At 38.9% G+C, this 27,343-nt stretch overlaps 1 pseudogene; it reads right to left on the bottom strand.

Annotated features, from left to right (window-relative positions):
• Nucleotides 1-26,801, bottom strand: part of LOC124504098 (trafficking protein particle complex subunit 2-like) — a 47,490-nt pseudogene extending 20,689 nt beyond the window's left edge.
• Between the last annotated feature and the right edge of the window lie 542 nt (nucleotides 26,802-27,343).

The raw sequence follows: 27,343 nt of genomic DNA, 5'->3' as shown, positions 1-27,343 counted from the left end.
ATAGGGGGGAATTTAAGAAACAAAACAAATGTAGGGGTGCCTGCTGGCTCAGTTGGTAGAACATGTGACTCTTGATATTGTGGTTGTGATTTTGAGCCCCACGTGGAGTGTAGAGATTACTTAAAAATAAAGATACTACTTAAAAAACTAAAGAGCTCACTTAAGAAAAAAAGAAATGGGCAAGAAAAAAACCCAAATGAACAAAGAAAAAAAGAGGGGTGCATGGATGGTTGAATCAGTAGAACATGCAACTCTTGATTTTGCTGTCATGAGTTCAAGCTACATGTTGGGCATGAAGCCTACTTTAAATAAATAAATAAATAAATAAATAAATAAATAAATAAATAAAATGAAAGGATTATTTAAAAAATAATAAGAAAAGGAACAAATAAAAAAAAAATCCAAAAAACCCAGACTCTTAACTCTAGAGAACAAACTGATGGTTACCAGAGGAGAGGTCAGTGGAGGGATGAGTGAAATAGATGATGTGGATTAAGAGTATACTTATCGTGATGAGCACTGAGTAATGTATAGAATTATTGAATCATTGTATTGTACACCCGAAACTGCTATACCACTGTATGTTAATTATACTGGAATTAAAATTTTAAAAGATAATTGAAAACAAAATCCAATACAGTATAATCTTATTACAAACCATTTTTAAGCCCATTACAAACTGGCAGCTAGGGATAAGGATAAAATTATTTGAACCCCTGTATTACTAAACCCACACAATAAAAAGATACTTCATACAAAAACAGAATAGAACTCTAGTGGGTTTTGTTTATTATTTGGCGGGGGAGACAAAGGGGGAGAGAGAGAGAGGGAGGGAGAGAGAGAGAGAGAGGGAGAGGGAGAGAATCTTATGCAGGTTCCTCGCTCAATGCAGAACCCAATACAGCTCAAAGCAGAGCCATACATGATGCTGGGATAGAAATCAAGAGTCCAACACTCAACAGACTGAGCCAGCCAGATGCCCAGAACTGTAGTATTTTAAAAAGTCTCACAGATACCAAAAAATCAAGAACCTCTGTCATATAGTTAAAGTTGATACATTAATTGATGGAGTTGGATCCTCAGCATCCCTTCCCCACACCTTATAATACTATTGACATGTGTCCAGTCTTTCTATGTTTCATGTTTAAGATTTCTCAAATCATGATTAGCAGTTTTGTGATCATGTTTGCAAAGTCTTTTATTCCAATTCAGTGCCATTTCTCTTGACATTTGATTTCTGTCATCATAGGCTTCAATTTCATCTTTAACATAGTTATTCTACCAACATCCATCCACATCTTGCAAATAATGTACCAGCTATAAGACTCCAGGGACATATGGATGGATCATAATCTCCAGGTCCCATGGAGGGCTCTGAGGGGTCTAATTCAATTGGGGTAATTCTTCCTCCCTTTGTAGTAGTCATTGATTTAGATAATCTAAATAGAAGCCAGTTGCATGGGATTGGCTGACCACTGGAATTGGGTCAGGATTGGCCCAATGAGGGAAAAAACTTTGTTTTGAAGATTTAAAAATTCTATTTTTGGGGGCACCTGGCTGGCTTACATAGTAGAGTGTGCCACTCGATCTTGGGATTGTGGGTTGGAGCCCCACGTTGAGTGTAGACGTTACTTAAAAATAAAATCTTAAAAAATTATATTTCTTTTTTATTTGGATTGTGTTATAGCGCAACTTTCATTGAATTTACAGTGTAGTTTAGAAATGAGATATAGATATGAAAATTTAAGTAATTTCTCCTGACATCCCCTCTGAAGGATTCTTGTCCTCCTCTCAACTGCTTGCCCTACTTCTATGTAAATTTAAATGGTGGTTATGCAGGAAACCTCCAACGTCTATAGGACATTGTAATTTCTTCTTGATTCCAATACCAATACTATGAACAATACATTGATATTTCCATCTTCAGGAGTTTATATAGCACTATGTGTGTGTGTGTGTGTGTGTGTGTGTGCGCGCGCGTGTGTGTAGATATATCTTTGTCAGTCATTTTAGTATTGTGGAACTAAGAAAGATGATGATTTATTTTCATTAGTAAGGTTGGAGATGTTTACTCTGCAGACTGAGCTTTTGGAAACAGTGAGGAATGCGTGTGACGATTTAGCTGCTAAACATGCTCTTTAAAGTGTTTTTAGAAACATTTTATAAATGTTTTATAACAATGTTGCAGTAAGCATCCTTGGTAGTTAAATCTTTGTATACATAATTATTTCCTTAGGATGTAAATTCCCAGAAGCAGAATTGCCTCATAGCTACATCTTTCAGGCCTTTGCTCCTGGCTAAGAACACCTTAGCTTTCTAATGTGTTTTCCTGCCTCTGGTTTCTCTCTCCCTCCATTCTGTCTTTTGTGGATAAGTTTATTTTCCAAAAACATTGTGCTCATTATTTTATTTCCCTGCTGAAAAACCTCCCTGTCCCCTTGCTGGGGAGTGGTTCTTTATTCTGATATTGGAGGACTTTTACAACCCGACTCTGCCCCAGATTTCTAGTCTTTTCAGCCACCACTCCCATGTATGAATATCTTTCATTTTAACTAAATTCATCTATCTACTCCCTATCTCCCATTATGTTTTGCAATTTCCTATCTTTGCACTTTTGTTCATGCTGTTCCCACCCCGTATAACAAAACCCCAGATCGAATAATAAAGGAAATGTTAGGAAGAGGAATGAGTCATTCAGTTTGTCAAAACCTTCTATAGACTTTTCCTCCACCAGTTTTTCTCCACTTCACCCAAACTGTTGAGTGTCCCGCTTTCGGTGCTAAAAATACCCAAGTGTATGTGCGGCACCTCAATCCCTTCCCTTTCACCCTCTCGCCTTCGCCACAGCTGAGGGCTATTGACCTGCTGCCTGTGCCTCAGCCTCTTCCTCTCTCCCATCAGTGGTCAGGCTCAACCTCCTTCTCAAAGCTGTTTTCTCTTTTGTCCACCACCACATCCACCTGATTCATTGTCACTGTGTTCTTCACCTGCAGCCCCCTGGCTTCTCCTCTTTGCTGGCCATTTCTGGCCTTCTCTGGGTCTGCTGTCCACCACTCTCTCTCTCTTTTTCTGCTCTGCTTTTCTTCTTTTATTATGATTCCTGTCTCTCAGGTCAATGCCTCTTAGTTCCAGAGAGAAGACTCTCACAGTGCTGACAGCATGCCTTTCTGTCATTTTCAATAACTGTCTTCTCCAATCCCATGAAGCAGAACATGCTTTTCCATCCTTCTAGGCTCTTTTTGTCATGTCTCCATCCCTTCCTTATGGATCCTACAGCCGTTCCCAATGTTCAGATGCTCTTGCCTCAAAGTAACAGAGAACAAAACCTCAGTGAAAGAGTTCTCATCCACAGGAATCGGGAAGATGAAATATAATAACTACAAAAGTTTTAACGAGAGAAAAAACTTTCTTTGCCTCATAGGGTTTTTTTCAGTCTCAGTTTTGGTTTCTGGAGCACAATATAAAGGAAAATCTACATAAATTCTAGAGTGTTATTAGGCCCGGGGGAATGACCTAAATAAGCTTAAAATAAAAAGACTTCCTTAAAGTACAGCCAAAGTGTGAACAACTCTGAAAGTGTGGCAATTGCTAATGATAAAGGGAGAGTTTAGAAAGAAAAGGCCATAATTTGGGTAGAGAATTTAGACCTAATCAAAGGAGACAAATACATAATTCTCAGACAGCACAGACCATCAGTTTTTAAAAAATAATTTCCTTAACTTCATTTGACTGACTGGGGTTCTTATTCCCATTAAGAAACCAATTTAAGGGGCGCCTGGGTGGCGCAGTTGGTTAAGCGTCCAACTTCAGCCAGGTCACGATCTCGCGGTCCGTGAGTTCAAGCCCCGCGTCAGGCTCTGGGCGGATGGCTCGGAGCCTGGAGCCTGTTTCCGATTCTGTGTCTCCCTCTCTCTCTGCCCCTCCCCCGTTCATGCTCTGTCTCTCTCTGTCCCCAAAATAAATAAAAACGTTGAAAAAAAAATTTAAAAAAAAAAAAAAAAGAAACCAATTTAAAGATAAACCCTGTGGGGAAAATTAGACTTTTTGAATACCATAATAGATTTTTTGAGGGTAGATTCAAATGAGAACTATTATATTCCTTTTACCTGGAACGATTTTTCATATTATATCAACGTATAATAATTTAAATGTATATATGTATAATAAAATAACTCCCTTCAGTTGTTTCTATGTCTTTTGTTCACGAAGTTGTATTTGATGTGAACTAGACTTTGAAATCAATATAGTATAAGACAAAGGCATAACAATGTGATTTGGTGAGTGAAGGAAAAAGGGGAGGAGAGAAAATGATCAAGTGGAAAAATGTCATAATCAATATTTTTGATATCTCATTGTTCAAAAATCTTAGACAAATAATTTTTCAAATCTTCTCATAGCCTTTTAAGTAAGGTTATGTGAAAGCACCATTTTCTTTATTATTTTGAATTATCATATCATCAACATCCTTTTGGAAATTTATATGGAAAATTTGCTTTAAAAAAATAGTTTTGGGGGGCGCCTGGGTGGCGCAGTCGGTTAAGCGTCCGACTTCAGCCAGGTCACGATCTCGCGGTCCGTGAGTTCGGGCCCCGTGTCAGGCTCTGGGCTGATGGCTCAGAGCCTGGAGCCTGTTTCCGATTCTGTGTCTCCCTCTCTCTCTGCCCCTCCCCCGTTAATGCTCTGTCTCTCTCTGTCCCAAAAATAAATAAACGTTGAAAAAAAAATTTAAAAAAAAATAGTTTTGGGGCACCTGGGTGGCTCAGTTGGTTGGGCATCTGGCTCTTTTCTTTTTTTTTTTAAGTTTATTTATTATTGAGAGAAAGAGAGAGGCAGAGCATGATCTTGGGAGGGGCAGAGAGAGGAGGAGACACAGAATCCCAAGCAGGCTCCAGGCTCTGAGCTGTCAGCAGAGAGCCTGATGCAGGGCTCGAACTGACAAACCGGAAGATCATGACCTGAATTGAAGTCAGACGCTTAACGGGATGAGCCACCCAGCGGTCCCGAGCATCTGACTTTTGATTTCGGCTCAGGTCACGATCTCGCGGTTTGTGCGATGGAGCCCCAGTATTCTGTCCGCAGTCCCTGGGGGAGAGCCTCTGCCATATAAGTAAAAGCTGCACAGAGAAAAGGCCTCTTCAGTTTCTTGGCTATCCTCATCAGGAATATAGCCTCTGAAGTCCGAGATAGAGGACAGGAGAGATACTGGTAGCACCTCCCGCCAAGATACTGTACTCCTTGACTGGAAACTAAAGGGAAAGAAAGCCCCTGCCTTCTTGGCCAAATCTGCCTAAAGTGGAACTTCCACAAAGCTGAGCTGGAGAAGGGGAGACAAGAAGCAGGTTGTGGCTCAAACACTACAGATTCTTGCTGTCAGTACTGAAATTTAGTAGATTCCCTTGAATAACTATTTCTTTATTTGCTGTATAACCGTAGCACAATTTTCAGAGACTTTAAGTGGGTGTTTTTGTAGTCTTCTTCAGCTACAGTTATTTTGCTGGGGAACTGATTCATGTAGTACCTCAAGCTGCTATTCTGGAACTAGAGTCCCTTGAATTTTAGTTTTTGCAAGTAATCTTAGAATGGTTAAAGTAACAAGTCAGTTGGAGAAAGCAGTTCTTATTTTTTATTTTTTTTAATGTTTATTTATTTTTGAGAGAGAGACACAGAGCGCGAGCAGGAGAGAGGGGCAGAGAGAGAGGGAGACAGAGAACTCCAAGAAGGGCCCAGTCTCCAGGCTGTCAGTACAGACCCTGATGCAGGGCTGGAACTCACAAAGTGTGAGATCATGACCTGAGCCGAAGTCGGACGCTTAACCGACGAAGACACCCAGGCGCCCCACTGGAATAACTTTTAGAAAAAAATCACAACTACGTGATTTTTTAGACTTTTGGTATATCCGTTAAGAATTGTGCACGGGGGCACGTGGGTGGCTCAGTTGATTAAGGGTCCGACTATTGATCTCATTTCAGGTCTTGATCTCAAGGTTATGAGTTCAGACCCCAGATGTGTTCCACACTGGGTATGGAGCCTACTTAAAAAAAAGGGGGAGGGGGAGCGCATCCGGGTGGCTCAGTCAGTTAAGCATCCAACTTTGGCTCAGGTCATGATCTCACAGTTCATGAGTTTGAGCCCCACATTGGGCTCTGTGCTGATGGCCCGGAGCCTGCTTCAGATTCTGTGTCTCCCTCTCTCTCCGCCCCTCTCCCACTTGCACTCTGTCTCTATCTCTCAAAAACAAATAAAAAGATTTAAAAAAAACTTTTTAATTAAAAAAAAGAACCTTGTACAAATTGAAATGTCTTTACTGATCCTCAGAACAACCAATAAAAACTCAATTATGAAAGAAAAAAATAAACATAAAGGCAGTGATGATTATAAAACACAATGAAAATCTAAGTTAAGGCTTTATATTTGTTTTAAAACCCATGTTCAGGGGCACCTGATTGGCTCAGTCGGTTAAGTGTCTGACTTCGGCTCAGGTCATGATCTCATGGTTTGTGGGTTCAAGCCCCACGTGGGGTTCTGTGCTGACAGATCAGAGCCTGGAGCCTGCTTCAGATTCCGTGTCTCCCTCTCTCTCTGCCCCTTCTCAGCTTACACTCTGTCTCTCTTTTGCTTTCTCAAAAATAAATAAATGTTAAAAAAAATTAAAACACATGTTCATACATAATTATGTCCAAATCAAACTTTCATCTACTAGTTGAGTTGAATTCATCTCCTTAGGATATATGTTATTTATATCCTGTACCAACAATTCCTTTGTATTAGACTGTATGGATTAGTAGCAACACAATCATATCACTTTAATGAATTATTAGTTCCTTAAGTTTTGGTCTCTATTTGGATGGTTTAGCCTTTAACAGTACAAGCATGTGCAAAAGAAGAGACAGAGCATGTCTTTGTAAACACAGCAAACCTACAAACTGTACTAATTCTTATCTTCTTAAAAGCTGGCCAACGATAATTCAGGACATCCTCAGTACAGAAAACACCAAAAACATACTTGACCACTCCCCCTTTTTAAAACATAGAACATGTTAAGGTAGAAATGGCAGGATCTGTTGATGGATAGACTATGGGCTGTGAGAAGACATGAGGATAACTTGATGGCTCTGCGCTGAAGCCACTGGGGGGATGGTGTTGCCATTAAATAAAGTAGGCAGTTCTGCAGGGAGAGTAAGCTTTAGGATGTGGGGGTTAATCAGGGATATTTTAGTAATGAAAATGTTTGGGCTAGTGTCTTAATCACAACTTCACCCTTTTACGTAATTTGAACCTTCTCTCAGCTCTGGCTTGCTTTAGGCTGGAAAGGCAACAGTGGGGACAGGGCATGGTCAGCTTCTGTACTTCTTTTCCAACTTTGGTTCTCCTCCTCTTTCATGGCTCTCACTCATCTCTTCTTTCAGGATAGGAAGGGACAGAAAGATCTCACTGAGAGTCACCTCATGGAGGTGCCCACTGAGGAACAGATCTCTTCCTCTCATGGGCCTCCTCCTTGAGTCCATCAGAGATTCCTGTGCTGGGCTCTTTGATGACTGCTCCCTGGACCCTGGCAATGCCCCTCCTCTGACTGCCATTCTTGACTGTTCTCTTTCGTCTTTCATGCCACCTCTTTGTTGGGAACTGATGATCTCTCCAGGACAGAATCCAAGACAGACCTAGGACCTGCATTCGGTCCATAAGGACCACCAATGCCTTGCCCTGCCCTCAGAGGGAGTGCGGTCCACATTGAGTGTAGCGCTCTCTACTCTGCCACCACTTAAAGCTGCTTTAGCCTGGAGAATTTTTTCAGAACTAGGTTTGGCACTTGCTTCTCTGCCACACAAACTCCAAGAGAGACACATCAAATTCTCCAAGGGGTTCCCTTAAAGGCCCCTCCAATAGTTGGCTAACATGGGAGGACATACACATTAGATTACAAAGCAAAACAAACCCCTAACAATACCAAGTGTTACAAAAAAAATTGTGGAACAACTGGAATTATCATATACTGGTGGTAGGAGTGCCTCTTTGGAAAACCTTTGACACCATCTACTTAACATGACCTGGCAACCCTAAATCTAGTTAGATATCTACTATATATATATATATATATATATATATATACACACTATATATATATATATATACACTATATATATATATCTACTATATATATATCTACTATATATATATCTACTATATATATATCTACTATATATATATCTACTATATATATGTATGTATATATATACATATATATGTGTATATATATACATATATATGTGTGTATATATATATATATATATATATATATATACGATCAATAGAAGACATATAGAGTAATGGTCATAAACTTGAAACAACCCAATGCCCATCAGCAAGAGAATAAATATTAATAGTGGTGTATTTTCTAAATGGAATTTTTTGAAAAAGGAATGAGCTACTGCTTTATGCAATATGGGTAAATTTCACAGATATACATTAAGTCAAGGAAAAGAAGCAAAGTACAAAGGAGTACACCCTCTTTGAGTCCATCTATATGATGTTCGATAACAAACAAAACTAATCTATGTTGTTAGAAGTCAGGATAGTATAGTAAGTAGTGACTAGGGGTGGGCAAGAGAGAGGTTTCTGGGTTAGTTGAATATTCTATATTTAATGAGTGATGGTTGCATTTGTAATGTGATAGTTCCATACATTTCTTTAAAAAATTAGTCTAGCTGAATAGTTACAATTTGTGCATTTTATAACATTTGTTACACTTCACTAAGAGAGAAAGTGAAAACAAAATTTATGGAGAAAGTCATGTTCTCACAACTATTAATGCATTGCATTTTCATTATTTGATAACACGGGCCTGGACTTATCTAGGAGTGTTTTAATTGTGAGGACATTCTGAGTCCAATACCCCTGGAAAAGACATTTCGCAAAGTGAAAATGTTATGTCTAAGTAAAAATAGCTGTCTTCCTTTGCTGCCCGTGGTTGCCGTTTTTGCTAAGTTTCTGAGGGTTCCACTCAGCCAGCCGTGCGGCTTCCAGAACTTCTTCCTAGAATTTACCAGCAGGGGTCAGCCCTGTACAAAACCCAGAGGCTGGAGCTTTCTGAGAGTTGGAACTTTCTTACCAGTTCAGTCAACCTGTCCTGGCCTTTTACTTCTCTGACTTCACATCTCTAGCTACGCTTTACTCTGTCACCAGTACCCACTCCCATGATCATGACATGGACCAGAAACTTCACTGCCTTCTTCCCTCCTTCAAACACACTGCTCTATCCTTCCACTTTCGCAAGTAACCACCAGCAACGCTCCTTTCATGTCATCGAACCCACCATTCTCTCTCCATCCTGCTGTCCCCTCCTCTCTTCACTGACCCCTTATTCAGCCCTGACAACATGGCTCATCAACACAATTACTTTGGCAAACACCTTCAACTCTTTGACCACGCCAGACCCCAGCTCTTAACTCATTAGTGATTTCTCATCGCCCTTAGGATGAAATACAAAACCCACTCCCGTGCCCACAAGGTTTTGCATGACTAGTCCTGTGCTAGTGCGTCTTCTACCTTGACTCCTACATCACATGGCTCACCCCACACTTTCAGTTCCTCCCGACACCAGTATGAAAGTCATTTCTTCCAAGTCCATCCTCTTATTCTCCTTCCTGATGAGGTGTTTATTTCTTTCAAGACACAATGTAAAATTATACCCATCTTTGTGTACTTGTGTGCTTAATGTTTGTCTTTGACATGAGACTGTGCACTCAACAAAGGCAGTGGCCATATCTGGTTTGCTCATTTTCATACAAACACCAAGCACTTGACCCCACAAAGACAGGAGACAGATGTGGTACCCTCTGTTGTTTAAAAAATATATATATATATTTTTTTTTTAAAAAATGTATATATATACAGCACTTTGTATAATATTTGTGACTTCAGAGAACTTTCACTCCATTATCATAATAATTGCATAAGATAGGTTATATTAGTAAGATAAGCATTAGAATTCCTATTTGATAGATGAAGAAAATGAGACACAAAGAGAATGGACTAAAATGTCAGAGGAAGGACTAAAACCAAAATCTCCAATTTACCCATCTGTGTATCTTAACTAGTGTTCTTTTAATCAAACTTGCAGTGAGGAAGATAACTTAATAGTTAAACGCTCAGGCTCCAGGGATAGGCTGCTAAGGTTCTAAACCCTGATCCAACACTCAACTTGCTGTGTGACTTTGGGCAAATCACTTAACTTCCCTGAGCTTCAGTTTCTCCATCTCTAAAGTGGAAATAATAATATCTATCTGAGGAGGTTGTAGTGAGGCCTTAATACACACACACACACACACACACACACACACACACACATATATGTATATATACATATATATATTTATGGTGCTAAGCATGGTGCATGAGAAGCACTCAAAATTAGTCATTATATGTAGAAGTCTTTTGAGAATAGTGATTATATTTCCTTTTTTCTAGTAACTCTAACAGCACAGGGCCTTTCAAGGTGATGTTTAACACAAATGCTGGACACGACCTTCTGGCAACATTGGGATTTTTGTTTTCTTGAATTTATTCTTATCTGTGAATACTGTTGCCTTTGAGGAATGAAAAAAAAAAGTGTAATATGTACCCTTGGTGTGACCACTCCCATGTGTATACCCTTTAAGACCTGATAATTAGGAGCAGACTTCTAGGCGCCTGTTTTCTCTTAGTTCACTCATTGTAGAGTCCATTTTCCTGTCCCTCTTTGGAAGAGTGTAATTGATATAACTTGCATCCTCAAACTCCCTTTATTCTGGGATGGCTACATATACGATAGCCATGGCAGTTATTGTGACTTGACCTAATGAGGCATCGAGTTAATAGAGTAATCTCTACCCCCACAGGACAGGATAGAAAATTATAGAGTAGCACGCAAAGGAGGCAGGTTAGTTCTCTTTATGGTGCAAGTCTAAAGAAGTTTATTAGAATGGAAAAATCACATGCCCTTTGAAAAATTGCTTTATGCAGGATAAAGTGATAGTTTAAAATAAGCCTACAAAAGAGAAGTAAAGGTCATGACATTTTATCTCATTTGGATGGCCCTTTTAAAAATATGTCATGCTGTAATATTTTTGTCTCCTGCAGTTACTACTATAAACATATAGGAATAATGGCCCCTAATGAAAGTTGTGAAACATATGAGTGAAAATTTCTTTTATTTTATTTTTTTAATGTTTATTTATTTTGAGAAAAAAAAAAGAGAGAGTGGTGGAGGGGGAGGGGCAGAGTGAGAGAGGGAGAGAGAATCCTAAGCAGGCTCTGTGCTGTCACAGCAAAGCCCGATGGAGCACTTGAACCTATGAACCTCGAACCCATGAACCATGAGATCATGATCTGAGCCTAAATCAAGAGTCAGAAGCTCAACTGACTGAGCTGCCCAGGCACTCCTACATAAGTGCAAATTTAAATGGAGGTTTCCCTAGAAAGTTAACATAAATGACTAATGGGTTGCAATCTGTTAGAGAAGACTAAAATGCTTTGTTTAACTATGTATGGTGATGCCTCTTCCTGTCTTTGTCATCATTTATGCACATTTTTACATAACTACCTGAGATATGAATCTGTAAGAATTTGTTTAAAATGCAGTAAAAGCATTTTTACCTATCCTGTGTCTTTTACAGAATTCAGTAAACTATTAACAGCATAGGACAGAATAGTCTCCATCTTAATGTTTAATGATCTTTTTATTGAAACTAAATTAATCAGCTTTATTAGGTTCTCTTTTACCTACAGTCCATTTTTTTTTAGAAATGATGAATTGGTTCTCCAGCATTCTCCAAAGATGGCCAATGACATTTTTTAAATGAATGGTTTGAACTTACTATTTATCCATATTTCAGGGGTTTGAATTAATTACAGCTATTATTTCTTATTGCTTCTCAAACCGTTTCATCTTGGGCCAGTAGGAATGTCTTGAAGTTTGCTTCTGAATCATTTTGACACGATTCTATTAATCTTTGATAACTTCTTTGCTTTCTGGTAGGATCTCAGGTCTCAATGTGTATATATTCTACTTCAGACTTGGAATTAGCCATTTATTCAAGAAGTTTTGTTCCTTTTAGTAGGAAACTGTATTTAGAAACTACAATCTAATTGCTCAAGGTGTTTGCTACTGAGTTAGTCATTATCTGTAGGCTTTTCCAGAAAGCTACTTTAAACAAAAATTCTAATTGTTTCATTTGAGGAATGTATCTCATTCTATTATCTCACTTTAAAATGTCTTGCTTTCCCCAAGTTCTTTGTGACTCTCCTTATGGTCTTAAACACTCATTTTTCTACCTGGGTTTTTGGAAAGTACCCTTTCCTCCCTTGAATAAAATGTTTTGATTGTTGGAAATCAACAGAATTTGAGCATATATGATTTCTTTAAGCAGTCTGTATGGCATAATTCTAAGGGAGTGGACATTGGAATCAGATTGCCTGGCTTTAAATCCATAATGTGGGAAATTAACTTGATGCAATGGTGATTTCCAAGCATCCTACCAAGCAAGCTATCCTAGAGTAGGTCATGGTGCAGAAAGGTTCACAGATTAAAAAAAAAAAAAAAATCAGTTTGTTGAATCACCTTAAAGCATACAGCTAAAAAATGAGAGGTAAGAGATGAAATAGACTGAGACATTTATGAATGGGTCCGAGCCACATGGAGGACCACACTACCTGAATTCTATGTTATACAATGTCCTGATGGATATTCTCTCTCTCCCTTTCTGCCACATTAGTCTTCCAGGCTGATTGTACGATTATAAAGACCAAGTAAAGATTGAACAAGGTGCTTGGCAGGAAGGTGACTGAAACAGGCAGACTCTTAATTTTGGGGGAGAGGCACAAATACTTTCAGCCCAAAGCTATAGCTTGCCAATTAGGCTGCTAAGCAGCAGTGGATTTTATTTGCATCTCTTGGATTGAGCACATGTGGAGCCAGAGTGGGACTGAAATGGGTGTCAGTAATGGGTACGTGATTTTGGAGATAAAGTTAAGATATGATAAAGATATTGTGGTTATGTTTAGAAAAAAAATTTAAAGAGATATGAGTTTGAAACACAGGAGGAGAACTTGACAGTATTATTTTAGCTCTTCGGGTTGGTAGAGGAGTTGCCTTATTTTTCTGCTTCTTGGTTCCAAATCCACACAAACAAGTCAGAAGATGGTTTACAGGGTGTGCTCTTCAAAACTAGCTCCTTGGAATCTTCCTAGTGCTGAGGGAGGTTAGGTGATGATAGACAGTAGGAGGCAGGGGTACAGAGTTGTGGGAGAAACCACCACATTCACCATTACCAATGACTTAATGGTTTCGTGGGAAAATATGCTTTCAAAGTAGTTGTTGAGCCACCTTAACTGGATCCCTAATTACATGACAAGTTTATGGCAATGAGGACAAGCTTATCAAAGCTATTACTATGATTATCAATAACTTCTACCCATTTTACAAAGGCTTATTTTTAATAAGCATTGATTCTTTTGAAATTCCCAATGTATCCAGGCAAGATATCTCATGTTAATGAGGCTATTAGTAGGAAAATTAAAATGTGAAACCTCTGAAAATGTATATGATGTACAAATTTGTGAATAAGAGAAACTTAAAACTTTTTAAAAATTTCATTAGACAATTTGTAAGATATAATTTTAAAACATTAAAAAATATTCACAAGGCTACCGCTGTAATATAATTATTCTAAATTTTTTGTGTGTCGCTTTTTACTTACATAAATAATTCTTAAAGAATTATCATAATGGGGCACCTGGGTAGCTCAGTCGGTTGAGCATCCAGGTCTTGATTTTGACTCAGGTTGTGATCTCACAGTTAATGGGATTGAGCCCTGTTTTGGGCTCCGCACTGACAGCATGGAGTCTGCTTGGGATTCTCTCTCTCTCTCTCTCTCTCTCTCTCTCTCTCAGCCCCTCCCCTGCTCAAGTTCTCTTTCTCTCAAGAGAAATAAACCCTAAAAAAAGAACTTTAATAATATTTTTTCGATTTCATGTTCTGCTTTTTCATGTTTCCAAGTCTTTCTGATTATAATTTTAATTTCTTATATTTCATTCTGTTGATACACCATAATTTACTGAATTATTCTAATATTGTGTACTTAGGTTATTCTCACTTTTAAAAATATACCATACTCGGGGCGCCTGGGTGGCGCAGTCGGTTAAGCGTCCGACTTCAGCCAGGTCACGATCTCACGGTCCGTGAGTTCGAGCCCCGCGTCGGGCTCTGGGCTGATGACTCGGAGCCTGGAGCCTGTTTCCGATTCTGTGTCTCCCTCTCTCTCTGCCCCTCCCCCGTTCATGCTCTGTCTCTCTCTGTCCCAAAAATAAATAAATGTTGAAAAAAAAAAATACCATACTCAGTGTTGGAAGGAAAGCTGTATTAATATTTATTTTTGCTCTGCTTCAATATTTTCTTTGGGATAAATTGTTAGAAGTGAAATTACAATAAGATAGCATGAGCTTCCACTTTTGCTTTATATGGTCTTACTGTTCCCACAGGGTTTTATCATGTGTATCCCTGACCTGATATATAAATTAGGTAACAATTCCTGGTCTATTTCAAAATGCTTATCTAGAATCTTTCAAAAACACTCTTTAGAAGTGCCTGGCTGGTTCAGTCGGTAGAACACGCAACTCTTGATCTCAGGGTTGTAAGTTCCAGTCCCACCTTGGGTGTAGAGATTACTTAAAAATAAAATTTAAAACAAACAAACAAACAAAACACTGTTCATATTTACAAATCCAAAAACCGACCCTTGAAAAGCAGACTATAACAGTAATAAAGAACAGGAATTCTTCTCATTTGCCTAAAGTGTTAACATTACGAATGTAATTAACTGATGTATTGATTTTGTTTTGGGGTTTTACAATTTTTATTTGCATATTTAAAAGGTGTTCATTCTAATAATTAAAATCATTTGAACAAAAAAATGCCACTCCGATTAAACTGCATTTTATAGCCTGCAGGACACCTTGGACCAGCTTGGTTTTTACTCTAGATTTCATTGTTGTCCCATCCAGCTTCTTCCTTCACCACAAAGTTCTTTTCTTTCCCAGCCAGTCAGATGGGAGAAGCAGGCCTTGCTCGTCAGTAGTTCTTGGTTCTTTGATATGAAAAGGGGACAACCGTTTAAACTTGATCCACGCCCTTTGCATCTTACAAAGTTAAACAGTTAAAAGAAGTAAAATAAGAAGGCAATGCTTATGGAATGTACAGCACACGCCTCATTACCATTCACCTGCTGGCTTCTCCTAGTCAGCCGTTTCTTTTGAAGGCAGTGGAGTTTTCTCTTGCATTTCTGTCGTCTTCAGTTTCGACTTACTGAATGTCTCAATCTCAGCCATATCAGGTTTATCAGGCAGGGTTGCATAGGAAATGGAGTGAGGTGCACGATGGAGTCAAGTCCCATCTGGGCAGTGGCTGCCACTGCGTCTTAACTGATGTATTAATTGCAAATTTTCTTCTTTCTTTGACAGAATAATGTACATTATCCCAATTATCCCAATTTTGTGAAATGTATCCTTTCTTTAGAAAATACATCAATTATCAAATGATTCATTTTAACAGCTCACCTTTAGCCTCCAGAGCTGGCTTTATGTTGTAAGGGTGTTGGAATTCCTTCCCTCCAACTAACCAGGTTTTTTTTTTTTTTTTAAGTTTATTTATTTTGAGAGAGAGAGAAAGAGAAAGAGCATGAGCAGGGGAGGAGCAGAGAGAGAGGGAGAGAGAGAGAATCCCAAGCAGGCTCTGTGCTGTCAGTGCAGAGCCCTACTCGGGGCTTGAACTCACAAACAGTGACATCATGACCTGAGCCAAAATCAAGAGTCAGAGGCTTAACAGACTAAGCCATCCAGGTGCCCCACGTAACTGGGTTTTTAAATCCTAACTGATTTAAACTTCTTTTTTTTTTTTTTTGGATGTTTATTTATTAAAAAAATTTTTTTAACATTTACTTATTTTTGAGACAGGGAGAGACAGAGCATGAACAGGGGAGGGTCAGAGAGAGGGAGACACAGAATCTGAAACAGGCTCCAGGCTCTGAGCCATCAGCCCAGAGCCCGACACGGGGCTCGAACTCACGGACCGCGCGAGATCATGACCTGAGTCAAAGCCGGCCACTTGACCGATTGAGCCACCCAGGCGCCCCAATGTTTATTTATTTTTGAGAGAGAGAGAGAGAGTGTGTGAAGACGAGAGGGGGAGGGGCAGAGATAGAGGACGACACAGAATCTAAGCAGGCTCCAGGATCCGAGCTGTTAGCCCAGAGTCTGGAATCACTGTGAGATCATGACCTGAGCCAAAGTCAGAGGCTTAAATGACTGAGCCACCTAGGCACCTCTTAATCCTAACTGATTTCAATCACTCCTTTTGGGGTTATGTAAATAAGGTTCATTATATACAAAAAACTTTTATACTACCTTTTAAAAATAATTTTTAAAAAAATTTTATTTATTTCTGAGAAATAGAGGCAGAGCACGGTCAGGGAAGGGGCAGAGAGAGAGAGGGAGACCAGAATCTGAAGCAGACTCCAGGCTCTGAGCTGTCAGCACAGAGCCCGATGCGGGGCTCGAACTCACAAAGTGTGAGATCATGACCTGAGCCGAAGTCGGATGTTTAACTGATTGAGCCCCCCAGGTGCCCCTATACTACTTTTTAATTTTACATAATAAAATGCACAGATATGAAGTGTATATTTTGATCAGTTTTGACAAACACATAAACCTACATAAACCATACCCCAAAAACCCCAGAAAGTAACTCCTTCTAGTTAGTGCTTTCTCCCCTAGCCTCCTGAAACAATCACCCTTCTGATTTCATTCTGATAACTTTGTCTTTCTAGAACTTTATATAAATGGAATCATTCAGTAGGTTTGTTTGCCTCTTTAGTTCAGCATTAAAAAAAAATTCACTCATATTGTTGCATGTTATCAGAAGTCTATCCCTTGTTGTGCTGAGTAGTATTTCACTTTATGAATATATTATACTTTATCTGTTTTCCTGTGAATAGACATTTAGGTTGTTTCCAATGTCCTACTACTGTGAGTAAAGCTACAATGAACATTCATGTACAACTCATTTTGTAGACATGTGTTATTTCTTTTGAGCAAATTCCTAGAAGTAGAATAGTTGGGTCATGGGGTAGGAATATGTTTAACTTTATGAGAAAATAATCAACTCTGACAAATAAATAAGAAAAAGAAAATTGTATAGAAGAATCAGGGAAAGACTTGAACAGATTTTATAATGAAAGAAATCCAAATGGCCAATAAATATGTGAAAAGATGTTCTGTTTCATCAGTTATCAAGGGAAAGCAATTTAAAATTACAATGTGATCCTCTATAAAATTCGAGTGTGATATATCATACATTTACCAGAGAGACTGAGTTAAAAAGATGGAAAATACCAAGTATTAGTGAGCACATGGAAAGAAAGAATTCTTTCATACTACCAGTGTTGAGTGATAAAAATCAGACATACAAAGGGGCATTCTGTATGATTTTATTTCTATAAAGTACAAAAAACCAGTCAACATTAATCTATGGGTTTGAAATCAGCATAGAAGTTATCCCTCTGTGGGAGAGAAGGTAGTGACTAAACGGAAACATGATGAAGCTTTTAGAATAGTAATGTACTGTTTCTGGATCCGGGTGCTGATGACATAGCTGTGCTGTGTTTGGTTCATGAAAATTTGCTGAGCTCTGAATGCATGATACATGCATTTTTCACTATGTATATGTTTCAAAAAAAAGTTTTAAAAAATACTACAATGTAATATAACCACATATCCACCAGAATAGCTAAAATTAAAAAGATATAAAGTAGGGGCGCCTGGGTGGCTCAGTCAGTTGAGCGTCTAACTTCGGCTCAGGTCATGATCCTGTAGTTTGTGAGTCTGAGCCCTGCATCTGACTCTGCACTGACAAGCGTGGAGCCTGCCTCCCTAGGAGGGAGAGAATAAGTAAATACAATAAATAAACTTTAAAAAAGTACTTAGGGGCGCCTGGGTGGCTCAGTTGGTTGAGCATCCCGCAGTTCGTGAGTTTGAGCCCCGCATCGGGCTCTGTGCCGACAGCTCAGAGCCTGGAGCCCGCTTCAGATCCTGTGTCTCCCTCTCTCTGCCCGTTCCCTGCTCATTCTCTGTCTCTCTCTGTCTCTCAAAAATGAATAAACGTTAGGGGGGGAAGAAGAAAAAAAAAAGAATAAACGTTAAAAAAAGTGCTTAAAATTTAAAAAAGATATAAAATACTAAGTACTGGTGAAGATCTGCAGCAACAAGAATGCTCACACAATCCCTTTGGAGAACTGTTTGGCGGTATCTACTAATGTGAAAAATATGTAAGCATATGTGTATATGTCATTTTGTGAATATTACCCAGGAATTCCATTCCTAGGTATACATATTCTATATGCATTCAATATGTAAACAACGGTTTAAGAGTGTTCATAGCAAAAGTATCCATAATAACCAAAAGCTGGAAACTGCCCAAATACCCATCAACAGTGGAATGGATAAGTAAATTGTGGTATACACACATGGCAGGAGCTATGTATCAATGAGAATCAACAAACAACAGCTGTGTGCAACACGCAGATGAACTTCACAAACCTAAAGTTGAGAACCCAGGTATCAAAACGTATTAGTCCATTTATATAAAGTTTATTTTTTTTTAATTTTTTTAACGTTTATTTTATTTTTGAGACAGGGAGAGACAGAGCATGAACAGGGGAGGGTCAGAAAGAGGGAGACACAGAATCTGAAACAGGCTCCAGGCTCTGAGCTGTCAGCACAGAGCCCGACGCGGGGCTCGAACTCAGGGACCGGGAGATCGTGACCTAAGCCGAAGTTGGCCGCTTAACCGACTGAGCCACCCAGGCGCCCCTGTATAAAGTTTAAAAAGAGGCAAAACTAATCTGATATCAGAAGGGAGGGAATGACTAACTTAGGGAGCATTGTGACTGGTACCAGTGACAACAGGGTTCTTGGGGTTGTGATAATGTTCCGTTTTATGGTCTATGAGCATTACATCAAAATGAGAACTTCATAGAAACTCATCAAGCTGAACACCAATGATGTGTGTGTGTGTGCGAGTGTGTGTGTGTGCATGTGCTGTGAACTTTTCTGTATGTTATATGTCAATGAAAATTTACTTTAAAAATTCCCAAGGAAGGAGAGGGTCCAAGATGGCTGTGTAGGGAAATCCTGAGTTCACCTTCTCTGTTCAACATTCCCAAAGTTACAACTACATTCTGAATAATTCTTTCCTAAAAAGACCTGAAGACTAGCAGAATAGCTCTTCCACTACCTCTTTCACAGGAAAGGAAGGAAGGAAGGAAGGAAGGAAGGAAGGAAGGAAGGAAGGAAGGAAAAGAGAGAGAGAGAGAGAGGAAGGAAGGAAGGAAGGAAGGAAGGAAGGAAGGAAGGAAGGAAGGAGCAAGCCATGTCAAAACAAGTAGGAGGGGCAGAAAAGTGGTCTTGTCAGGACCCCCACCCTTGGTGTAAACTACCCACAAGAGGAAGGCATAGCACAAATGCATGGCTCCTCTCTGAGGAGTGAGGGGTTTGAGCCCTACTTCAAGCACCCTAGCCTGTCAGACCTGGATCTGAAAAAGTGAGCCCCCAAATGACTGGCTTTCAAACCACAGAGTAATATCTGAGAAAGCAGGAAGGCTGTAGGAAATGGAGACTCCACTCTTGAAGGGCTCACACACAGACTCAGTTGCTACAAGTCCCAATGTGAAAGCGGTAGCTTGACAAGTGCCTGGGCCATGTGTGAGGAGACTCACTGACTGGAAGAGCAGGGGTCTGTTGGAGATCTCTCTAAAGACAGAGGTGCTAGCAGGAAATTTTTTTTTTTAACTCTCTTTCTCCTTGCTAGCCCAGTGCTGGGAGATGCCATTTGGGGCACTCTCAATCCTCCTCGATAACATGGTTCACCGCATCCCAGTGTTCTCCTGAGGCCCCACCTTGCCAGACTTGGCCCAGAGCTTGTCCACTGAGGCCTCCTGCCCTGCGAAAGCCAATGGACAGGCACACCATAGCCAGGTGCTCCTCCACTGCTGCCCTGCCCCACCAGACCCAGAAGGTGCATGCACTTCATACAGAGGACACCCTTGAACATCTGGCACTGCTTGCCAGAGGGGCTGGGACTGAAACAACTGGAGAGACAGAGCTTGGCAGCCTACCACTCCCAGAGCACTGCACAGACATCTGACTGAAACACACCTGCTAGTGTGTGTTTCACCTTTCAGGGACCATGCCTTCAAGACTGGAAGAGACAGCTGCTTTGTCTAATACATAGAAACAAACATAGAAAGCCAGGAAACTGAGGGGAGAGAGGAATATGTTCCAAATGAAAGAACGAGACAAAATCTCAGAAACATACATTAATGAAACAGAGATAAGTAATCTACTTGACAAGGAGCTCAAAGTAATGGTAATAAAGATGTTCACTGAACTCAGGAGAAGGATGGATGAACACAGTGAGATCTTTAACAAAGAGGTAGAAGATATAAGAAGGTTACAAACAAAAGTTCCAGAACTGAAGAATACAATAACCAAACAAAAATTGCACTAGAGGGGCACCTGGGTGGCTCAGTCGGTTAAGCGTTCAACTTTGGCTCAGGTCATGATCTCATGCTTCATGAGTTTGAGCCCCACATCGGGCTCTGTGCTGACAGCTCAGAGCCTGGAACCTGATTTGGATTCTGTGTCTCCCTCTCTCTCTGCCCCTGCCCTGCTCGCGCTCTGTCTCTGTCTCTCTAAAATAAATTTAAAAAAAAAATTTTTTTTAAATGCACTAGAGGATTTCAACAGCAGACTGGATAAAGCAGAAGGACAGATCAGCAAGCTGGAAGACAAATCAAAGGAAATTGCCTAGACAGAGTAACAGAAAGTATAAGAATTTATATTTATTTATTCATTTATTTATTTTAATGTTTGTTTATATTTGAGAGAGAGAGAGAGACAGAGTGCAAGTGGGGAAGGGGCAGAGAGAGAGGAAGACACAGAATCCAAAGCAGGCTCCAGGCTCTGAGCTCTCAGCACAGAGCCCGTCATAAGGCTCCAACTCACAAGCCGTGAGATCATGACCTAAGCTGAAGCCGGACACTTAACCGACTGAGCCACCCAAATGCCCCATAAGTAAAAAATTTGTTTAAAGTGGAGATAGCTTAAGGAACCTGTGGGACAACATCAAGTGAAATAATATTCACATTATAGAGATTCCATACAGAGAAGAGTGAGAGAGAAAGGGTCAGAAAATTTATTTGAGGAAATAATGGCTGAAAACTTCCCTAATCAGGTCCAGGAATCCCAGAGTGTCAAAAAAAAAAAAAAAAAAAAATGAACCTAGAGAGATCTACACCAAGACACATTATAATTAAAATGGCCAAACTTAAAGGAAATAACCTAAAAGCAGCAAGAAAAACAACTTTATAGATATAAGGGAAACCCCATATGGCTATTAGATTTCTCAGCACAAACTTTGCAGGCCAAAAGAGAGTGGCATAACATATTCAAAATGCTGAAAGGAAAAAACTTCCAACTGAGAATTCTCCACTAGCAAGGTTATCATTCAGAATCGAAGGAGAGATTAGGAGTTTTCCATATAAGCAAGAACTGAAGGAGTTCACCACTAAAATGGCCTGAGAGGAAATGTTCAAGGAAATTCTTTGAGCTGAAAAGGACTAGCACTAATTAACAACAACAGCAACAACAAACCACCTAAATATCTAAAGGTAAATATATAGTAAAGGTAGAGAATCAGTCACTTATAAAGCAAGTATGAAGGTTAGAAGAAAAAAACTGGTAAAATTAACTAAAACTACAATAATTAGTTAAGAGATGCATAAAGTGAAAAGATGTTAAATGTGACATCAAACACATAAAACATGGTAGGGGGAGTAAGTACACAGAATTTTGGAATGTGTTCAGATTTAAGTTGCTGTCAACTAAAAATACACGGTTATATACATAGGATAAAATATGTGAACCTCACAGTAACCACAAAACAAAAACTGAAGATAAAGCAAAATGTAAATACACAATAGAAAATGAGAAAGGAATCTAAACAAAACACTAAAGAAAGTCATCAAACCACAAGGGAAGAAATAAAGGGGAGGAACAGGCGAACTATAATAAAAGCCAGGAAACAATTAACAAAGTGTCAAGAAGTACACACCTATCGGTAATTACTTTAAATGTAAGTGAACTAAACTCTCTGATCAAAAGACAGAGTGGCTGAGTGGATTAGTAAAAGAAGACATATCTACATAGTGCCTATAAGAGACTGACTTCAGAAGCGAGGACACAAACAGACTGAAAGTGAAGGGATGGAGAAAGATATTCCATGCAAATGGAAATGGAAAAAAAAAAACATAACAGGAATGGCTGAGTCAGTTAAGCATCCAACTCTTGATGTCAGCAAGGTCATAATCTCATGGTTCGTGACTTTGAGACTCACATCGGGCTCCAGGCTTACAGTGTGGAGCCTGCTTGGGATTCTCTCTCTTTCCTTCTCTCTCTGCCCCTTTCCCACTCATGCTCTGTCTTTCTCAAAATAAAGAAACTTTAAATAAAGAAAAATAAAATGACTAAAATATTTAAAAAGAAAGACTACAATAAAAGACAAAGAGGGAAATTAAATAATGATAAAGGGGTCAATCTGGCAAAAAAGATATAAGATTTATAAATATATATACACCCAAAATAGGAGCACCAAAACATATAAAACACATATTAATGGACCTAAAAGGAGAAATTGACAATGATACAATAATAGTAGGGGACTTAAACACCCCCACTTACATCAATGAATAGATTAATAAGGAAAGATCAACCTTAAACAACACATTAGACCAAATGCACTTAATAGACATATATGGAACATTCCATCCAAATGCAGCAATTTACACATTTTCCTCAAGTACAAATGGAATATTCTCTATGACAGACCACATGTTAGATGACAAAACAAGTCTCAATAAACTGAAGAAGACTGAAATTTTATAAAGTGTCTTCTCCAAACACAATGGTATGAAACTAAAAATAAGTTACAAGAAGAGCGCTAGAAAAACCACAAAAATATGGAGATTAAACAACATGCTACTGAACAAGTGGGCCATTGAAGAAATCAAAGAAGAAATAAAAATATAGAGAGAGACAAAGAAAAACAGATATACCAAAATCTGTGGGATGCAGCAGAAGTGGTTCTAAGAGGGAAGTTCATAGCAACATAGGCCTAAATTAAGAAAAAAGGAAAATCTCGAATAAACAATCTAACTTCTTATACCTTAAGGAACTAGAAGAGACAAACAAAGCCCAAATTTAGTAGAAGGAAAGAAATAAAAAGCAAAAATAAATAAAGTAGATACTAAAAACAAAACAAAACAACAGATCAATGGAACTAAAAGCTAGTTCTTTAAAAATATAAACGAAATTGACAAACCTTTAGCTGGACTAAGAAAAAAAGAGGGCTCAAACAAAATCAGAAATTATAGAGGAAAAGCTACAACTGATACCACAGAAAGACAAAGGAATATCATAATTATATGCCAACAAACTGAGCAACCTAGAAGAAATGGATAAATTCCTGGAAACATACAGTATTCCAAAACTAAATCATGAAGAAATAGAAAATCTGAAAATATTTGATTACTAGTAAGAGTAAGTAAGTGAGGGGTAATAAAGGGCTCAGTAATAAAAATCTCCAAACAACCAAAAGTCTTGGTTCACTGGTGAATTCTACCCAACATTCAAAGCCTTAATATACATCATTTTCAAATTCTTCCAAAAACTGAAGAGAAGGAAATGCTTCCAAAGTCATTTTATGAGGTCAGCATTACCCTGATAGCAAAACCAGACAAGGACACCACACACACACAAAAGAGAAGTACAGGCTAATATCCTTAATGAACAGATGCAAAAATACTCAAAAATAACAGTAAACTGAATTCAACAACACATTTAGAGAAGCATATATTGTGATCAAGTGGGATTTATTCCAGGGATTTTAAGCGTGGTTCAACATCTGCAAATCAATCAATATAATATACTACATTAACAAAATGAAGGATTAAAATCATATGATCATCTCAATAGATACAGAAGGAGCACTTTGACAAAATTCAACATCCATTTACAATAACCGCCCCCCCCCAAGTTGCTATAGAGAAAACATACCTCAACATAATAAAGGCTGTGTGTGACAAACCCACAGCTAACATTGTACTCAATGGTGAAAAGCTGAAAGCTTTTCCTCTAAGATCAGGAATAAGACAACAATCCCAGTCTCGTCACTTTTATTCAACACAATACTGGAAGATGTAGTCACAGAAATTAGGCAAGGAGAAGAAATAAAAGGCATCTATATTGGAAAGGAATAAGTAAAGCTGTTATTATTTGCAGATGACATGATACTTAATACAATAAAACCCTAAAGACTCCATTTATTAGAACTAATAAATGAATTCAGTAAAGTTGCAGGAGAAAAAATCAACTTACAGAAATCAGTAGCATTTCTATACACTTATAATGATAAATTATCAGAAAGAGAAATTAAGAAAACAATCCCACTTACAACTATATCAAAAAGAATAAAATACCTAGTAATAAATTTAACCAAGGAGGTAAAAGACCTATACACTGAAAATTATGAGATACTGATGAAGGAAACTGAAGATGACACAAATAATTGGAAAGATATTCTGTGCTCATGGATTGGAAGAATATTGTTAAAATGTCCATACTACAATTCAATGTGGTTCCTATAAAAATTCCAATGGCATTTTTCACAGAAGTTGAACAAATAATTCTAAAATTTGTAGGAAACCACAAAAGATCTAAATACCCAAAGCAATCTGGAGAAAGAACAAAGCTGGAGGTATCCTGCTCTCTGACTTCAAGCTATATTACAAAGCTATAGTAATCAAAACAGTATGGTAGTGGCATAAAAACTGATACACAGATCAATGGAACAGAATTGAGAGCCTGGAAATAAACCCACACATAAACAGACAATTAATTTACAATAAAGAAGCCAAAAATACACAATGGAAAGAAGATGTTCTCTTCAATAAATGGTGCTGGGAAAACTGGACATTCACATACAAAAGAATGAAACTAGACCATTATCTTACACTATATACAAAAATGAACTCAAAATGGATTAAAGAATGTAAGATTTGAAAACATAAAATTCCTAAAAGAAAACATATATGGTGAGCCCCTTGACATCAGTCTTACTGATATTGTTATGGATCTGACCCTAAAGGTGAAAGGGGGAAAAAAAAGCAAAAATAAATAAATTGGACTACATCAAATGAAAAAACTTCTGCAATGTAAAGGAAACCATCTTCAAAACAAAAATGCAACCTCCTGAATAGAATAAGATATTGGCAAATTACACACTCAATAAGGGGTTAATATCCAAAATGTATAAAGAACTCATACAAGTGAATAACAAAAAAAGCCCAACAACCCAATTTAAAAATGGGCAGAAGATCTAAAGAGACATTTTTCCAAAGAAGACATCAGATGGCCAAGTTGTTCAGAAGTTGTTCAGAATCACTAAATTTAGGGAAATACAAATCAAAACCATAATATCACCTCACACTGGTTAGATTGGCTATCATCAAAACGACAAGAAATAGGGGCACCTGGGTGGCTCAGTTGGCTAAGTGTCCGACTTCGGCTCAGGTCATGATCTGGCAGTTTGTGAGTTTGAACCCCACATGTGGCTCTCTGCTATCAGCACAGAGTCCTCTTGGGATCCTCTGTCCCCCCTCTCTCTGCCCCTCTCCTGCTCACTCTCTCTCAAAAATAAACATTTAAATAAATAAAATAAAATAAAATAAAATAAAATACAATACAATACAAAAGGCATTTAGGGGTGCCTCAGTGGTTCAGTCAGCATCCAACTCTTAACCTCGGTTCAGGTCATGATCTTCCAGTTCACGAGATTGAGCCCCATATTGGGCTCTGCACTAACAGCACAGAGCCTGCTTGGGACTCTCTCTCTCTCTCTCTCTCTCTCTCTCTCTCTCTCCCTCTCCCTCTCTCTCTCTCTCTGCCCACACTCTCTAAACAAACAAACAAACAAACATTCTTTTAAAAGGCACTTATATTTTCTGATTGTAAAAGTGCAACAGGCAAATAATAGACATTTGGGGGAAACGCACAATGAAAGTACATTCCATCACTTGCAGAAAATATTTCCTTGCTATCATCTTTATAGACACAAAATACACATAACCGGGGACCATGTTGTACACGTTTGCTTTCTGAAATATATTAAGCACATTTTCCCACATCAGTAAATAATCTTCAAAACCATGAAAAAAAAGGCCCTCAGATCGGAGATCCAATTTGACTTAAACCGTACCCAAATGCTATCTTGTCTCTTTGGATCGCTCTTCTTTTGTCTTTCAGGGTTATCAGAAAAATCATAGTGCCATCAAAAAGGGAAGGTATCTATTGCTCCTTGCAGCAATGTGAACATAATACATACAAGAGCTCTAGATAGTCTAGTGACACAACATTAAGCTTTGTCATCAGTGTGCAAAAGCTGACTAGTTTGCAAAAATAGAATAAAATGCAGTTTTGCAGTGTCATGTGGCTTTTACCCCAGTTAGAGAAATCATTAACTCAGGCACTCTGCAGTACAGGGGGTTTGACTAACCTTGCCAATTTAGCCAGGCAGCAAAAGAGGAGCCTGTGGCAGCCATCTTCTCTGAAGGAACAAAGCAAAGAGAAATAATCTGGTGCAGAGTTCCAGGCACGACGTGCTCCGGTCCAGCTGTTGGTTCTCTGACTAAACACGGCTTCCCTCTGATCATTAAGGGGAAAAAACATCCTCAAGAAAGGATTTTAAGTGACTGTAAAGAAAAGCCCAACCAAAATATCCCTTTTCCCTCCTCAAGTGGGAAACTTTGGTGGGGGGGGGGGGTTCAGTAGGCTGTTGACTTATCTACTACAAAATGTCGAAAAATGAGCTAAGGAAAGTTTAAATGTTTTATCTGTTCCCAAAATGAACTTTCCCTGCTCATGGCCGGCAGCAATTTCTGGGTCCACGGGCACCTTCTTTGGCAGCTGCAAAGAATAATGCGGCTCCCTTCGTGATGCGAGCTGACTCGGCCAGCAGGGGGCGAGCGGAAACAGTCCCCTCCCTCCTCCCCGCCCGAGGACTTCAATGAAGTCCCATATCTAGTGCGCACATCCCGTTTGTGGCCGCCCGGACTCACCTACCCGAAGGAAACCAGGGTGAAACTGCCTCAGATACTTAGCGCGGCTCTCCACAGCTTCACAAATTAAGCATAAACTCCATGTT

The sequence above is a fragment of the Lynx rufus genome, unplaced genomic scaffold (assembly GCF_022079265.1).
Source record: "Lynx rufus isolate CCGP_SWC_20201006 ecotype Redwood Valley unplaced genomic scaffold, mLynRuf1.p SCAF_8, whole genome shotgun sequence".
Classification (NCBI taxonomy): Eukaryota; Metazoa; Chordata; class Mammalia; order Carnivora; family Felidae; genus Lynx; species Lynx rufus.
The sequence above is the reverse complement of the archived record's forward strand: the minus strand, read 5'-3'. Positions and strand labels throughout refer to the sequence as shown.